Below are 17,831 nucleotides of genomic sequence, written 5' to 3' on the forward strand. Positions count from 1 at the left end.
GCAGGCCACCACCAACCCACGCCTCCGCCAGAGACTCCTGGACACTCACAGGCAAGTCTGGGTCAGTCTCTTGTGGGGTCGCTGCTCTTTTCTCCTGGGTCCTGGTGCACACAAGGTTCTGTTTGTGCCCGCCAAGAGTCTATTTCCCAGTCGTGTGTAAGTTCTAGTAGCTCTATGGTGGGGTTAATGGCGACCTCCTCCAAGAGGGCTTATGCCATACCCAAGTCTGCTGCACCCAGCCATACCCAGGTGCACTGTACCCAGAGCCCCTGCCCTGCAGCAGTCCACTGCCTACCCGTACCTCCTCAGGAGACACTCAAAGACAGTTCTGTCTCAGTCCCTGTGGGGTCTCTGGGCTGAAACTAGGCTGCATCTCTGAAGGTGCACTCCTAATCCTTTCCTCAGGATTCAGCTCTTTGGAACACGTTAATACACTTCTCCAGGAATTCCATTCAGTCACGTATCACATGCTCGAAGCTTAAATGATGAAAAATGTCTTTAAAAAGCAGAGACATTACTTTGCCAACAAAGGCCCATCTAGTCAAAACTATGGGTTTTCCAGTAGTCATGTTTGGATGATGTAAGAGTTGGACTATAAAGAAAGCTGAGTGCCGAAGAACTGATGCTTTTGAACTGTGGTGTTGGAGAAGGCTTTTGAGAGTCCCTTGGACTGCAAGGAGATCCAACCAGTCCATCCTAAAGGAAATCAGTCCTGAATATTCATTGGAAGCACTGATGTTGAAGCTGAAACTCCAATACTTTGGCCACCTGATGCAAAGAACTAACTCCTTGGAGAAGACCCTAATGCTTGGAAAGATTAAAGGCGGGAGGAGAAGGGGATGACAGAGGATGAGTTGATTGGATGGCATCACTGATTCAATGGACATGAGTTTGAGTAAACTCTGGGAGTTGGTGACGGACAGGGAGGCCTGGTGTGCTGCAGTCCATGGGGTCGCAAAGAGTCAGATACGACTGAGCAACTGAACTGAACTGAACTGAAGACCAGTTTATAACTTTATAGTGTCAAAACTTTCTCTGTCACAATCACATTTGAGCTTTGTCACAGGCCTGTTACACAGGAAGTTTTCTAAAAACCTACCCAACAATTTCATCTCAAAGCAACTCAACAATTATTGACCTGAGTCTGGAGTGTCCATATATAAAGTACTGTACTAGTCATAGTGGAGAGGCAGCAAAACAAAGGTCAATGAAGGCACAGTTTTTGTCTTCAAAGAATTTAAACAGGGAGACAGACACAACCAACTGTACCACAAAATAGAAAGCCGAGTATAAAAAATGCAATTGGGACTCTCCTGGTGGTCCAGTGGCTAAGAATCTGCCTTCCAATGCAGGGGCTGCTGCTGCTGCATCGCTTCAGTTGTGTCCGACTCTGTGTGACCCCATAGACGGCAACCAACCAGGCTCCCCCGTCCCTGGGATTCTCCAGGCAAGAACACTGGAGTGGGTTGCCATTTCCTTCTCCAATGCATGAAAGTGAAAAGTGAAAGTGAAGTCGCTCAGTCGTGTCCGACTCTAGTGACCCCATGAACTGCAGCCTACCAGGCTCCTCCGTCCATGGGATTTTCTAGGCAAAAGTACTGGAGTGGGTGCCATTGCCTTCTCCGCAATGCAGGGGACTTGGGCTCAGTCCCTGAAGAGGAACTAAGATCCCACATGCAGCAGGGCAACTAAGTCCACGTATCACAACTAAGACCCAAAGCAGCCAAATAAATAAAGGAATACATTTCAAAAATTTATATTAAAAATAAATAAAAATGCAATAAAACATACCTAATTCTCTTCAAATGAAGTAGCACAAGTTGCTTTAAGATCTGGAAAGGAAGTTTGAAAAGGTGATGATTAGAGGCACTGTTTGAGAAAGTTGAAATACTTTTATATAAGGAAGTATCCACATCATAGATTATTTATAGTGTTAGCTTTCACTCTTTAGACAATTATTCAATACTGACAGCATTCCAGGAGTGTGTTAGTTAGCGTCTTTCTTTAAAAAAATTATAACATTCAATTTTGTCAAAATTCTTATGAAAATCACCATAATATGACATTCAACTGAAGAATAAAATCTCAGTCTACTACATGCCTTATTTATACAATGTTGGGCAACACATTTGACAACTGAATCGATCAATTGTATGTCTTGTTCAGACACATGATTCTAGAAATTCCAGAAAGTCTCTCTTCATTCAATTTACCCATTATCATTCACCAAATAAATTGATTGTCACAACAAAGCAAGGAAGTATAACATTTTCCCACATACCGGGGAAATGAGGCAAAACTCATTTTAAGTCCAGACATTGCAATAGTAAAAGGTAGCTATTGGCATCTCATTAAATACAAAATTCTAAAACTGAACATTTCTGATTTCCCTTCTATGTATAACTTTAACTTAGCAAGCAGTACTGTACCTAAAACAAGATAGAGTAGCCCAAGGATTGACACCATCTTGAGCATCATCATCGTCTTCTTGGTGAAAAGTCACAAAGTTGTCAGTTGTTTTGTTAGTCTCAACAATTTTGTTAACAGGGCTTGGTAGCTCAGCTGGTAAAAAATCTGCATGCAATGCAGGAGATCTGCGTTTGATCCCAAGACTGGGAAGATCCCCTGGAGGAGGGAAAGGCTACCCACTGCAGTGTTCTGACCTGGAGAATTCCATGGACTGCATTGTCCATGTGGTCACAAAGAGTTGGACAGCATTGAGTGAATTTTACTTTCACTCTCATTTTGTTAATAGTTTAGGACTTTCCCCTACAAGTGTCTGGCCAATAGAATTTGGTGTGCTGAAGTTTACCCATTTTTGTAAAAATTATATACTAAATTTTTGAAGGACACAAGGAAAGATGGATGGCTAGACAGACAGACAGACTGGGGTTATAACTGTTGTTTTCACTACAGATGTTATCTTTAGACATTACCTGACTCTCCACTATAAAACTTAGGGAGATTTGTTTCCTTAACACTATGTTTTACAGTTCCTTCCCTATTTTAAAACAATATCATTATTATTTTTTAGTTGTTAAGGTATATAACATTTACATTTTAAATCATAATAGTAACAGTTGTTTAGCCTTAGTTTTATATTTAATTATAAATACAATCTAAGATTAATATAAAACAACATGTTACATTATGAGCCCTCTTTTAGATAATGGGAATGCTCACATATATTTTAAAGTTGAAACTTCTACCATATCCCACCACCCCCTGCTTCCTCCCACCTTACCTTCCAGGAAAAAAAAAAAAAATTGGCCAAAATTTCAAAGTAAAACACATTTTTTTTTTTTTTAAATTGGGCAACCATGGACATCTAGTGCTTACAGGGAATCTCATTTTAAATTATATGAATCACTAAATGTGCAAGAGAGTTGAACTATAAAGAAAGCTGAGCACCAAAGAATTGTTGCTTTTGAACTGTGGTGTTGGAGACGACTCTTGAGAGTCCCTTGGACTGCAAGGAGGTCAAACCAGTCAATCCTAAAGGAAATAAGTCCTAAATATTCAATGGAAGGACTGATGCTGAAGCTGAAGCTTCAATACTTTGGCCACCTGATGTGAAGAACTGACTCATTTGAAAAGACCCTGATGCTGGGAAAGACTGAAGGCAGGAGAAGAAGGGGACGACAGAGGATGAGATGGTTGGATGGCATCACGGACTTGATGGACATGAGTTTGAGCAAGCTCCAGGTAGTGGATAGGGAAGCCTGGCATGCTGCAGGCCATGGGTTTGCAAAGAGTCCAACACAACTGAGCAACTGAACTGAAAGGTATACGGTAGACCTTCAGATCGCTTAAACATTTCTAGTGGATAATACAGCCAAAATGTCTTCCAGTAGCCAGATGCTTTTTCTCTATTTTGTGTACTATTTTCTATATACTTTGTACTGTAACTTTTCTTTCAATACTCTGTATATCACACGAAAGTATCTGAATGGATCATCCAACATCTAGACTTTCATATATCTTTCAGCAGTCTTTTAGGCCCAGAAGTATTTTACCTGGAAGACTAAATGTGCTCTATTTATTTTTACCTGTGTTAGATTTCTCCTACACTTTACTGATCTTCCTTTAAAAAACAGAACTATTTTCTTATAGAAACCAATGGACTTTGGAGTAAAATGGTTTAAAGGGCAGCTCCTCTATTCATAGCTTTCGATTACTGTCCATCTGTGCTGTGCCTTGCTAAGTCTCAGTCATGTCTCACTCTGTGATCCTATGGCCTGTAGCCCACCAGGCTCCTCTGTCCATGGGATTCTCCAGGCAAGAAAACTGCAGTGAGTTGCCATGCCCTCCTCCAGAGGATCTTCCCGACCCAGGGAACCTGCGTCTCTTATGTCTCCTGCATTGGCAGGAGGGTTCTTTACCACTAGTGCTAACTGGGAAGTCCTACTGTCCATGTACACAGGGTCAAAATCATCAGGTCAGTCAGTTTAATCACAGTGTAGACAGACTACCCAACTACTCTCATCAACATGGACTGAAGTTACACTTAGACTATAGCTTAGAAGTTTCTGGTTATCATATATATAAAGAGGCATGACTCAAAGTTCCCTTTTTAGATTCAAATTCTCCTGAAAACCAAAACTGAACTGTGTAGAAGGCTGAAAATAAGCACATTAACAAAATTATAAGACAACGTCTGATTTTCACTAGACCCATTATTTCAGTTCCTGTTACCTTTTCAGGTATATTTTCATGGCTATCTCAATCCTTTCTTTAAAACTTGGATGATGACTAGAGAAACAGAAACTTTTATTTGGGGGATTATTAGTGTTCCACAATTCTTCTTTCCATTGGGCAATAAAGACTGGCCTCTGGTGGCAGAGGGATATTCAAGCAGCAGTTAACTAGAGCGTGCAGAACTATGGGATGCCATGTCTGGGAGGTGCCACAAACAGCCTGGTCAATTTTTACAACCTTGGCTGATAATTCTCTACTGTGAGGTCTGACTCTCTTCACTTACGAAATTGAAGCTATTTTTCCTTTTCCATCTCTACAGGGACTTTATGATTAAAAAATAATAAATATGATAAAAACAATGTGTTTTATGTGCAGTTATTGTGAGGCTCTACAGTGATTTTACAATGGCTTCTTAGCTGTTGACTGAACTTTCCAAAACTTTATAGAGATGGTTTCAACACTACTGGACTGGATTGAGGTTCTGAGGGTATGCAAGTACTTTTGTTAAGCAGTCTTGAGTATCCCAAACACTAAGGGTGTGGATATCACTTGGGCCCCACTACACCAACTCAAAACAGCACATTTATAGTGAGTATTTACTATGTGCTAGATAGACTGCTAAGAGCACTGAGAATAAAGCCATAAACAGGAAAGACATTGTCCCAGTCCTCTTAAGTTTGAAGTCTACTCAGTTCAGTTCAGTTCATTTCAGTTGCTCAGTCGTGTCCAACTCTTTGCGACCCCATGAATCGCAGTATGCCAGGCCTCCCTGTCCATCATCAATCACTCAAACTGACGTCCATGGAGTCGGTGATGCCATCCAGCCATCTCATCCTCTGGCGTCCCCTTCTCCTCCTGACCCCAATCCCTCCTAGCATCAGAGTCTTTTCCAATGAGTCAACTGTTCTCATGAGATGGCCAAAGTATTGGAGTTTCAGCTTCAGCATCATTCCTTCCAAAGAACACCCAGGACTGATCTCCTTTAGAATGGACTGGTTGGATCTCCTTGCAGTCCAAGGGACTCTCAAGAGTCTTCTCCAACACCACAGTCCAAAAGCATCAATTCTTCGGTGCTCAGCTTTCTTCACAGTCCAACTTTCACATCCATACATGACCACTGGAAAAACTATAGCCTTGACTAGATGGACATTTGTTGGCAAAGTAATATCTCTGCTTTTTAATATGCTATCTAGGTTGGTCACAACTTTCCTTCCAAGGAGTAAGCATCTTTTAATTTCATGCCTGCAATCACCATCTGCAGTGATTTTGGAGCCCCAAAATATAAAGTCTGACACTGTTTCCCCATCTATTTCCCATGAAGTGATGGGACAGGATGCCATGATCCTCGTTTTCTGAAAGTTGAGCTTTAAGCCAAATTTTTCACTCTCCTCTTTCACTTTCATCAAGAGGCTTTTGAGTTCCTCTTCACTTTCTGCCATAAGGGTGGTGTCATCTGCATATCTGAGGTTATTGATATTTCTCCCGGCAATCTTGATTCCAGCTTGTGCTTCTTCCAGCCCAGCGTTTCTCATGATGTACTCTGCATATAAGTTAAATAAGCAGGGTGACAATATACAGCCTTGACGTACTCCTTTCCCTATTTGGAACCAGTCTGTTGTTCCACATCCAATTCTAACTGTTGCTTCCTGACCTGCATACAGGTTTCTCAAGAAGCAGGTCAGGTGGTCTGGTGTTCCCATCTCTTTCAGAATTTTCCACAGTTTATTGTGATCCACACAGTCAAAGGCTTTGGTATATATAAATCAAATATCACAATGCAGTATGATAATCTTGCTATAGAGGAAGAATTGCGCATTGTCAGAGCACAGAGAAGGCAATTAGCCAAACACGAGTCTGTTAAGCTTTCCTGAGGAAGTGACATCTAAGCTGAGACTTAAGGTCTCAGCTTAGATGGAGTAAGAGGGTACGCAATAGCATGGAGAATCTTTTTTAATTTCCCAGAGAAAGTCATTTGTGCCTCAAATGTATTCTCCATGCTAGGGCCTTGGTTCTTTCTCCTGGGCCTCACCTGGGGTCACTCTTCCGTCTGGTCAGATTCCTTGTCCTCAGTTCCTCTTGCTTTGTACAGTATCAGAAGAGCTTATAGAGGAGAGAGGAGAAGAAGACATATGTCTAGAATTTAGATCTGGACTTACTGCCTTTCCTTTCAAAGAAAGGCCCTCTTTAGAGTGGTCAGTTCAGATTTTCTCCAGTGACTGAACATGGTTAAAATCTCTACCACATACTCCTGGCATCCAGTCTCCTGTCTTTTTCCTCCTAAAGTTTTCCATTCCAAACAAACAAAAATGTTGGCATGTGGACTACTGCCATCAGTCGATGGCTTGGTTTCGATCTTGGAGAGTGTCATAGACACCAGCCTCACACTGCATCCAGGGGCTTCCTGGAGCATGGCTGCCATCCGTCCTGCTTCCGTGGTGACCCACAGAAGCTCTGGCACACTGGTGGATCATCCAGTTACATTTTCCAGAGAGGAGTGATAATTGTGAGATTTACTGAGCAGAGAAATATGACCCATTAAATTCAACCTAAAAATAATTTTTGCTCTGAAAAAGAAAATCTAATTACCTTGGTCTTCACTATGAAAAATTGGGTTCATCTGGGTACAGAGACATGGAACCTTCCTTTGAAGTAGATCGTACATTCCAAAATATCTCTGGCAGAGCCTGGGGTCTGCTTCTGATTAGATAATTGACATAAACCTTCCTCCAATAAACACTGAACCCTTCAAAAACAGAGGAACCCAAGAATAAAATACATCTATGTTTTGAGCAGAAAGCCTTCTGTGATAATTGGTTATCAGAAAGCAGTTTACTTTTCCTTTTATCAACCAGCATTAAGACTTAAGATGCAAAAAGTATGCTGCATGAAATTGTAGCTGAAACTTCAAACCAGTCTTGGATCTATTCTAGATGGTATCAGGTTTATTACTGACCTTAAGGTAGTACTTCTGTATTTATAGTGTTCCATCCTTATCCCACAAAACTAAATTCATTGCTAATAACTTCTAGTTAAAAAATAAGTAAGTACTAGGAATACAAAGGGTACATCAAGGTGGTATATTGTCACCCTGCTTATTTAACTTATATGCAGAGTACATCATGAGAAACGCTGGGCTGGAAGAAGCACAAGCTGGAATCAAGGTTGCTGGGAGAAATATCAATAACCTCAGATATGCAGATGGCACCACCCTTATGGCAGAAAGTGAAGAGGAACTAAAAAGCCTCTTGATGAAAGTCAAAGAGAAGAGTGAAAAAGTTGGCTTAAAGCTCAACATTCAGAAAACGAAGATCATGACATCCTGTCCCATCACTTCATGGGAAACAGATGGGGAAACAGTGGAAACAGTGTCAGACTTTATATTTTGGGGCTCCAAAATCACTGCAGATGGTGATTGCAGCCATGATATTAAAAGACACTTACTCCTTGGAAGGAAAGTTATGACCAACCTAGATAGCATATTCAAAAGCAGAGACATTACTTTGCCAACAAAGGTCCGTCTAGTCAAGGCTATAGTTTTTCCAGTGGTCATGTATGGATGTGAAAGTTGGACTGTGAAGAAAGCTGAGCGCCGAAGAATTGATGCTTTTGGACTGTGGTATTGGAGAAGACTCTTGAGAGTCCCTTGGACTGCAAGGAGATCCAACCAGTCCATTCTAAAGGAGATTGGTCCTGGGTGTTCTTTGAAAGGAATGATGCTAAAGCTGAAACTCCAGTACTTTGGCCACCTCATGTGAAGAGCTGACTCATTGGAAAAGACTCTGATGCTGGGAGGGATTGGGGGCAGGAGGAGAAGGGGACGACAGAGGATGAGATGGCTGGATGGCATCACCGACTCAATGGACATGAGTTTGGGTGAACTCCAGGAGTTGGTGATGGACAGGGAGGCCTAGGGTGCTGTGATTCATGGGGTCACAAAGAGTCAGACACGACTGAGCAACTGAACTGAGGAATACAACATAGCTAACACTGCTGTATGATATATATTGATAGGAAGTTAAGAGAGGAAATCCTGTAAGTTCTCACCACAAAGAGAAATTGTTTTCCCTTTATTCTTTTCTTCTTTCTACGTTATCTATAAGAAAAGATGAACGTTAGCTCAACTTATTGTGGTAATCATTTCACAATCTACATATGAAAATCAAACCTTCATGCTGTATGCCTTAAACATACAGAGAGGTAAGTCACTTACACCTCAATAATATCTTGTTGCTAATAAAAATTGTGACAAGTAAAGAGCTGTTCTCACCTCAGAATATTTGGGTGTTTGCATTCAAAACAGCTTAAGTGTGTGCGTGCATGCTAAGTCACTTCAGTCGTGCATGACTCTTGGCGAACCTATGGACTGTAGTCTGCCAGGCTCCTCTGTGCATGGGATTTTCCAGGCAAGAGTACTGGAGTGGGTTGCCATTCCCTTCTGCAGGGGATCTTCCCAACCCAGAGATCAAACCTGTGTCTCTTATGCCTCCTGCACTGGCCGGTGGGTTCTTTATCTCTAGGGCCACCTGGGAAGCCCAGTTTAAGTACACCATGAAAAAACCAGCAACACAAAACAACTTGTGTGTGTGTGACTTGCCTCCGCCTACAAGAGTTGTGCTAAGTCACTAATACACATATATTGTGTATATATGGATCAAACTTGAAAACACTTAACTAAGAAAAAGGGGAAAAGGGAAAACTCCATGGTTTCATTAAGAAAAGGTTATAGCTCAGTGAGTTGAAGGTTACTCTGAGGAAAACTATTGTTTGAAAATTCCTATCTTGCTGCCACACACCTGTGACTTTTCAGGCAAATCCTATATGGGGAAATAAAAAACAATATCCTCTGTCTTGAAAGGCTTCTTATATAATGGAGCAAGTAAGAGAATTCCTGCCTCATTCAGCTTTCTAAGTGCTTTGTGCAAACTGATTTCTACCTTCCCATATGGTTTTTCCACTTAGCTTTTGTATACTTAATGAAAGGAAACAATAACTTTGTTCTGTCCTCAACATGCTGTACTTCATGAAGATAATCTTTTAGAAGAAATATAATTTTTTAAAAAAGTTCAGTTCCAAGTGAGTTTGTCTCTGAAAAGTGTGGAGAAGTGCTCAATAAGCAACACTCAGGTTCTTCCCTGTAAGAAGGTCAGGTTTTAGAAGACGAATGTGGTTGTTATGAATTATTTCTTGTTTTAAAAAGTCCTTCCTACATGAATGAGATCTGTGGGTTGTACCAAAGTTGAATCTTGGGTTTTGATAGTGTCCTGTAGTTATATAAGATATTGCCACTGGGGAAAACTGAGTGAAGGGTTCTTAAGGACCTCTGTGTACTATTTTTGTAACTTCCTGCAAATCTATAATTATTTCAAAATAGAAAGTTAAAAAATGAAAATAAATGTCAGTGGTCAAAAAGCACAAACAAAGAAAATAGCCCTTTCTGAAGGAAAGTGTCTGCTGAGACTATAACTGTTTGTTAAATGGAACTCTTCCTTGGACATAGTCCTGTAGACAGCAAGCTTGTCTACCTTACACTCCTCCTAAGGTACACTCTTGACAGTTTTGACCATACATAAGACTAGTGATAAAAAATGAAAATAAAAATAAAACCCAAACAATCACCATTTCCTAGCAAATGTAAACAGCAGTTCACTGCTCTGGTTATAACATTAACATTCTCTACAATAAATAATCCAACTCAATGAATTAACACCTCTAATAGCCACTGTTTCAAAAACAACAGATAAAATGATTATTTTTAAAGCCAGGAAGAAAACAGATTTCATCAGGGATTTCATCATTAATTTCACTGTTCTACCATCTGATTCAGTAAAACCTCACCTACTAAAGCCATGGGATGGTCAGTGAAATGTGACCTGCTCTGCCACCAATGAAAGTGTCTTTACTTGTATTTGGCAGAAAACGTTGATCATATGATCAGTGCCCAAAGTGTCCTTACTCTCTAAACTTTACCTATTAATTTGGAGATTCCAAAAGTCTTCTAAAATGCCAGTTCAGTCAAAGCAGTAACATAAACATAAATCTTCCAAACTCATTGAACCCACTCCAGTATGGCCTGGTGGGCTACTGTCCATGGGGTTGCAAAGAGTTGGACACAACCAAGAAACTAAGCACAGCATATACAAAACAGCCCACAGCTGGCTTAGAATGGCTGAATAGAGACTGTTTAGGAATGGTTTTGTTGCTGTGACTGTACACCTGATCTAAGAAAGATATCCTAAACTTATTTATTTTGAAATTTATTTATTTATTAATTTGGCTGCCTTGGGTCTTGGTTGCAGCATGCGGGATCTTTGGTTGCCATGCTCGAGCTCAGAAGTTGTGGCTTGTGGGCTTAGTTGCTTCCAGGCTATGTGGGATCTTAGTTCCCCAACCAGGGATCAAACCTATGTCCTCTGCATTGCAAGATGGATTCCTAACCACTGGACCATCAGGGAAGTCCCCTAAACTCTTTTAAATATTTTGGAGTAGCCTTTAAAATGCAAGCTAAATATAATTAGTCAAGTTCCACTTTCTCTAGCATATGAAAATTACTAACTGGAAGATGCAAGAACTCCAGTAATTTCCTTCAATAAAATGTTGTTAATTGATAAGCTGTGAGATTCTTAGTCTGAAGGTGATGGTAGGATCCTTCTGTTCCTCAACCTCATCTAATTTTTCTGGGAACACAGTTGCTGATTTGATATACACATATAACCAGATGCTGTTACACTTGATTTGATATAACATTTTGCTCTATTTTAAAACTCTATAGTCTATATTTGTGCATATAAGCTCTTGCACTTTTCCAGAAAAATAAAATATTAGGACTGAAGGAAGATTGCAACCGGAAGGAAAGTACCTAACTGAACTAAATTACCAAACCCTTAGCTAGGCTTGGAGAAAAACAGAAAGCAATGGGCAAAACTAGTGTTCTAGATCTGGTCAAGAGAAGACTAGATGGATTCACAACTCAATGACCCTGGTTAACATAACTGCAATTAATAGGAAGATTCTTAAGAAACTGATATTTCACAAAAGGAATATATACCACTTGACTTTTTAATAAACTTTTTTTAGAGGAAATATATTTTTAAATGCTTTATTTGATAAAAAACAACCTTTTGAGAATGTCATATATTAATAGTGTAAAGTATTCGGGCTTCCCAAGTAGCTCAGATGGTTAAGAATCTGCCTGCAATGCAGGAGACCCAAGTTCGATCCTTGGGTTGGGAAGATCCCCTGGAGAAGAGAATGGCTACCTACTCTAGTATCCTTGCCTGGAGAGTTCCATGGACAGAGGAGCCTGGTGGGCTGCAGTCCATAGGGTTTCAAAGAGTTGGACATGACTGAAGAGGTGGAACACGCACGCACACACAAGTAACTAACACACATTTGATCTCTACTTTCATTCTTTCCATGCATTTGGTTCAAACATCAGATTTCTCAGTCCAACTGCTTCAGTAAAGTTGTTCAGCTTAGTCAAAACCCTAGACCCTGTCAGCTTCTAGAAGTTAAAATAAAACTCTGGGACTGCGTTAAAGCCAGGAAGAAAACAGATTTCATTAGGGATTTCATCATTAATTTCATTATTATACTGTCTGATTCAGTAAAACCTCACCTACTGAAGCCATGGGATTGTCAATGAAATGTGACCTGCACTGGAACCAATGAAATTGTCTTTACTTGTAGTTGGCAGAAAACATTGTTCATATGATCAATGCCCAAAGTGTCCTTACTCTCTAAACTTTACCTATTAATTTGGAGATTCCAATTAGTAATTTTAATATGCTAGAGAAAGTGGAACTTGATTAATTATATTTAGTTTGCATTTTAAAGGCTACTCCAAAATATTTAAGAGTTTAGGGGACTTCCCTGATGGTCCAGTGGTTAGGAATCCATCTTGCATAGCTCTAAACATTCCCTCAACCTTAAAAAATCATAAGAAACCATTAGTTTGGTCACTCCTCCAGACCAATGACTAGGGTACAACATTGATGACCCAGCATGAGCTGGTACAAATCAGAGCAGCTGACTGGAGGAACACTGCTGGTGATTGTGAAGAACTAGGAGAAGCTGAGAGAAACACAGAGTGGGATGCAGGGCTCAGCTCTGTGAAGAAGGGAGAGAAGGAAGGTGGGTAGTAGGAATAATTTTTGATTAGAGAGCAGGTCTGAGAAAGTCAGGCAAGGACTTCCCTGGCAGTCCAGTAGTTAAGATTTCACCTTCCAATGTAGAGGATGTGGATTCAATCCCTGGTCAGAGAGCTAAGATCCCACGTGCTTGTGGCCAAAAAACCAAAACATAAAGCAGAAACAATATTGTAACAAATTCAATAAAGACTTTAAAAATGGTCCTTCCCCCAACCCTCAATCTTACAAAAAAAGTCAGTCAAGACCTAGGGTAGTCCTCAAAACCAAGTTGTCCACCAGAGGAGTCCCACATCTCCCAGGAACAAGCCTCCTTTAATATTCCTGGCAAGATTCCATGGGATCTGTGGTTTCAGCAAGAGCACAGACTTTAAAGTGCAGCTGCTGAGGCATCGAGCAATTATACCCCCAACAGCTGAAGAGCTGAGAGGCCATTTCATAGCTGCTGCTGTGGACTCAACTTTACCTTTCATTACTCCTGTACATTCACCTTTCACTGTCATCAGGTCAGTGAATTCTCCAGAAAGTCTTACAATAATGTCTGTACTATTGTGCTTTAATATAAATATCTCCATATGACATATTTTTGTCTCTGTCTTACTCCTGCTTGATCTTTAAGGCCCAGATGAAACCCCATCTCCTCTGAGTAGTCTTATTAGATCATGATGACTTCCATTTAAACTCTTTCTCCTGTTCTGGCTGGATCTGACCCCTGCCTTCTATCATTTAACTACATACTATTTTACCCTATTCTCTATGGTTATATGTCTGATCATGTAGCTTTCATCCATCCAGTTTCTAACAATCTCTAAGTCCCTGACTTTGCCCTTATCTGTAATCATCTCAGGGTTCACCACAGTGTGACAAGAAATATGGTTAATTGAAAGTAAATATCATTCTCAGAAAGACAATTCTAAATGCAGAATTTAAATTTTATAAGTAAATTTCAGGTTAGTATCAGCCACATCAAAGTCCCAAACCCACCCATCTTATTCCCTAAAGAGGTCTCAAGTCTAAGCCTCCTGAAACTAATTAGAATTACTATTTCCTTACAAAACAAGATGGCACCATTGACTAAGTATACTAAAGGACGAAGAGCAATCATAAGCAATGTTTGCTCTGGCTTGAGGGGATGCAGCTGGATATTGCTTTTTAAAAAACATTTTATTTGGCTATATTGAATTTTAGCTGAAATTCATTTTATATTTGTTTTATATTAATTCTATTTATATTCAATATAAATTCAATTTATATTGAAATGCATTGTGTCATGTGGGATCTTTTGTTGCAGCACATGGACTTACTAGTTGTGGCGTGCTGGCTTAGCTGCCCTGTGGCACGTAGGATCTTAGTTCCTCATCCAGGGATCGAACCTGCATCCCTGCATTGCAAGGTGGACTCTTAACCACTGGACCACCAGGCAAGTCCCCGATACTGCTCTCGAGGGCCACAAAAGTGAGGCCAGGTAGCTTACCAGATCATCCTAAACACACCAGTGAAAAGGGCAAAACTTGTGCTCAAAGCCCTCTCTCAGAATCTGGCAAGCAGTGAGGTAGGTCAGGATCAGGAGAATTGGGGCTTGGTCACCAGATTCATGTTCTGGCTGTGTGCTAAGCCACTTCAGTCATGTCCAGCTATTTGTGACTCCACGGACTGTAGCCCACCAGGCTCCTCTGTCCATGGGATTCTCCAGGCAAGAGTACTGGAGTGGGTTGCCATTTCCTTCTCCAGGGACCTTTCTGACCCAGGGATCGAACCCATGTCTCTCGTGTCTCCTGCACTGGCAGGCGGGTTCTTTACCACTAGCGCCACCTGGGAAGCCCTTCATTTACTGGAGTTATACCTGTTTACAGAGGATGACGCAGTCCAGTCAGAAAGACAGAGCGTGAAGGGCTTGGCTAAGATTGCCAGTAGGAGTCAACAAGTCTAGTGAGTTCAAAAGATTCAGGAGGGAGAAGTCTGTTGAGGAAAGATCTTGGGTGGGAGCAGAAGCTGCTTCTCACTTTGCTGATTCGTTTTTTTCCAACAGTAGATCTTTAAAGATTTACCATTCACTCAAATCCTTATTTGTTCATTCACTTGTTCATATTCCTGAGTGTATTACAGGAGAATGCTAGGACTAGGGACACAGACACAGGCATGAACTTCTAGTGTTTCAGAGGACTGTGAAGTAAAACAGTATCAAATCTTGGTGAGCTAAGGGCTAGAAAGAAGGGACAGATATTATGCAGGAGTAAAGGTGGCCTGTAGAGTTTTAGCAATCCTAGTAAACAACCCCTTCACAAGCCTCTACTGATCACTAAGTTGGCTTGGAAAAGAAGCCCCAGAGTTCTGCATGTTCCTGGAAAGAAATCCCTCCCTTCTCAGCAACAGTCCCAGACTTACTATCGAAGTCTGCATATGAGACTATCAGGACTGACTATAACATGCCCTACATTCTGCACGGCTCCCAAGACCGTCAGATCCTCCCACATGACCCACAGTCCAAGTCCAGCTGGCTCTATGCATCTCCTGTTCTGATCCCATAACATCCCCCTACCTGCTTTCTCTAGAACTCAGAATCCATCATCAACCAAGATCCCATATCACAAACTCTTCAGTTACTCCCTTCAATTTCATGCTTCATATATCCCTTTACAATTTACAGTCCTTCTGTCATCCACACCCGTGTATCACAGAGCTTGAGGGTGGAGGAGGTATCCTTTCTCCTCTTTGGCATTTTTCATCCCTCATTTCTCCCTAAAAATACTACCCATTACTCCTTCTTGTTACAGTAATTTACTGATTTCTGCATTACTCCCCTTCATTTCTAGAAGATTTTAGCTCCTGGTTGTAACTCTTTTCAACATGATACCTGCCAAAATTCTCAGTGATTCCAAATTTCATGTATGTGATCCTTCTAATACCTGGCCTCCTAGTTCCTTGAGCTCCTCTCCTCCAGTGATCTTGTTCTCCAACATATCTCAGCCACCCACCTCCTTTCCCAGATGATACCCCCATGATTCATTGCTCTAAACAATTCTTTCCATGTAGCAGGCAGGCAGCTGCACCCAGCTGGAGGAAACTCACAGCTAAGCTGACTGGTTTTACTTAAAATTCATTACTACTAAGGTTGAGTGGATCCTTAGTGCTACCTGAAAGTTCTATGTTTCCTGAGTCTAAACATCCTCTCTTCTCTTAAAACTTCCAAAATCTCCTCTTCCCTTACCAGCTTAGCTGATAAACTTGCTTCCTGTTTCACTGAGAAAATGGAGGAAATCAGATGGAAACTTCACAGGTTCCCACCACCATATTTCCCAATCTGCCTATAGCTGAATCCTTCCCAAGGGCATTGTTTTAGCAACTGCTACTTCTCTTCTGCATCATCAATATTTCTTTCTCCACCAAATTATTTCAACCATCAAACATGCCTAAATATATCTCATCTTCAATTAAGAAAAGAGAACTTTTATTAAACTCATGTGACACTTCAAAAACTATTATAATCCTCCGCTCCATTGTCAATAACAATTCTGAGGCTTCCAGGTGGGTCAGTGGTAAAGAATCCACCTGCTAATGCAGGAGACACAGATTCCATCCCTGACCCAGAAAGACCCCACATGCCATGGAGCAACTAAGCCCATGCACTACAACTATTGAGCCTGTGCTCTAGAGTCCAGAAGCCACAACTAAGGATGCCTGTGAGCCCTAGAGGCCAAGCTTCGCAACAATAAAAGCCACCACAGTGAGAAGCCTGAGCATTGCAATTAAAGAGTAGCCCCAGCTCCCCTCAACTAGGGAAAAGCCCGAGTGTAGCAACGAGACACAGAACAGCCAAAAATAAACACATGAATAAACACAAAAATAAAATTATTTTTTAAAAATCTGGAAGGAGTTGCCTTTACTCACAGTTCCTGTTTTCTTCCCATTTTCTCTTGAAATCCATACCAATCAGGCTTTTTATCCACTTTTCTTTCAGAGTCATCAGTACTTCTACGTTGCTAAATCCAATGATCGTTGTTTCACTTGGCCTATTAGCATTTGACATGGTCACTTCCTCTCTTTGGAAGTCTTTTCTTCCCTTGGTTTCTAGCACATCACACCCTCGTGGTTCTCTTTCTACTTCCATTAGCCATTCTTGGTCTCCTGGGATGGTTCCTGGCCTTCATTCTGATCTTTAAAAGTTGGAGGACCCTGGAAATTGTCCTAAGATTGTGTTTCTCTATCTAACTCACTTCCCTGATCACATCTTGTCACTTGGCATTAAATATCATGAAAATGCTGATGACTCTCAAAAACATTATCTTCACCCAGGACCTCTCCCCTGAACCCCAGATTTGTATATCCAACACCCTATTTAATAATTCCAATCAGATGAATAGTCGTTATGTTAAATTCAAAATGTTCAAAACCAAACTATGGATTTCCAACCCCCAACGTCTTCATTTTTCCTGAACTTGGTAAATGAAAATTCCTTTCTTCCAATTTTTTAAACTAAAATCCTTGAGCTCATTTTTGACTGCTTTTTTCCAATGATTTTCTGGTAAACATGTAAGAAGTTTTGTAACAGGGTGGGCAGTAGGAGAAGGTCCAACTTTTCCTGTATAAATACTCCCACAGTTATGCATTTCTAGTGGCAAAGATCACATAACTGAACACTAAGTTCAAAGAGATGCATGCTCGCTCTCTATCATGTAATATTCCCACCATACAGATAACCAAAGATGTAAATAACTTCAAGAGCTTAGGTAATTGTAAAATGTAGTAAAATAACTAGGAAATGATGAGGCTTTTTTTTTTTTTTTAGTATTCATTACCTTTGTTTTAATACAACTTTTAATTAGAAGTTTATATAATTAATTTGTAATACAGTTTGTGTTTAACAACTGGCTTACAAAATTCCTAAAAATTTAGCTATTGGTTCTCATGAGCTCTAATGAGCTGGCTCCAGAATACCACTTACTGTCTGTGTCTCTTTCACTTTTCAATTCATTAGCAAATCATGATGGC

General features: G+C 40.6%; 1 protein-coding gene across 39 annotated transcripts in view; it reads right to left on the reverse strand.

Moving 5' to 3' along the window:
- Positions 1-17,831, reverse strand: part of CALD1 (caldesmon 1) — a 231,504-nt gene that overhangs the window by 158,504 nt on the left and 55,169 nt on the right. For 27 of the 39 annotated variants that reach the window (XM_086395525.1, XM_086395509.1, XM_086395487.1 and 24 more), the window contains one exon: positions 1,792-1,832. The exons of 2 other annotated variants lie outside the window; for them this stretch is intronic. The gene's annotated coding sequence lies outside the window, so the exon portion shown is untranslated. Of the gene's footprint in view, positions 1-1,791; positions 1,833-6,727; positions 6,799-17,831 lie in introns of all 39 variants that reach the window. 10 more of the 39 variants (XM_086395499.1, XM_086395519.1, XM_086395498.1 and 7 more) reach the window with 1 other exon arrangement.

The sequence above is a fragment of the Bos grunniens genome, chromosome 4 (assembly GCF_055505025.1).
Source record: "Bos grunniens cultivar Pamir isolate PY7600 chromosome 4, Bosgru_T2T1.0, whole genome shotgun sequence".
NCBI lineage: Eukaryota > Metazoa > Chordata > Mammalia > Artiodactyla > Bovidae > Bos > Bos grunniens.